Source organism: Protobothrops mucrosquamatus, unplaced genomic scaffold (assembly GCF_001527695.2).
Source record: "Protobothrops mucrosquamatus isolate PMUCROS unplaced genomic scaffold, P.Mucros_1.0 scaffold6913, whole genome shotgun sequence".
Lineage (NCBI taxonomy): Eukaryota > Metazoa > Chordata > Lepidosauria > Squamata > Viperidae > Protobothrops > Protobothrops mucrosquamatus.
The window spans coordinates 4,014-4,479 of NW_015392725.1; positions in this window are offsets into that span (position 1 = coordinate 4,014).

Sequence of the window (466 nt, forward strand, 5' to 3'; positions counted from 1 at the left end):
GAGAGAGAGAGAGAGAGAGAGAGAGAGAGAGAGAGAGAGAGAGAGAGAGAGAGAGAGAGAGAGAGAGAGAGAGGCATAAAATAATTCATTTGCATTTAATTGTAATGGTTCAAAGAATGTTCGGAAAAATGTTCGGCCCTCCAGCACGTTCACTTCATCCAATCTGGCCCTCTTTGAAAAAAGTTTGGACACCCCTGCCATAAAACTTAATTTTTTGACTGAAGTTTTGTTAAACTCTATAATTGGATCCATTAAATAGTCCTCCATGCCAAAATCATCACAAAGCAATGACAGCAGTTAGGCCATAGAGATGCACTGTGGTACTTTTGAAGGTGGATCATTGTAATAAATGTAGGAGAAATTTCTAACAATGGCAGTTAGCCTAGCTCAAGGGTAGGCAACCTTGGCTCTTTTATGACTCGTGGACTTCAACTCCCAGAATTCCTGAGCCAGCTGGCTCAGGAAT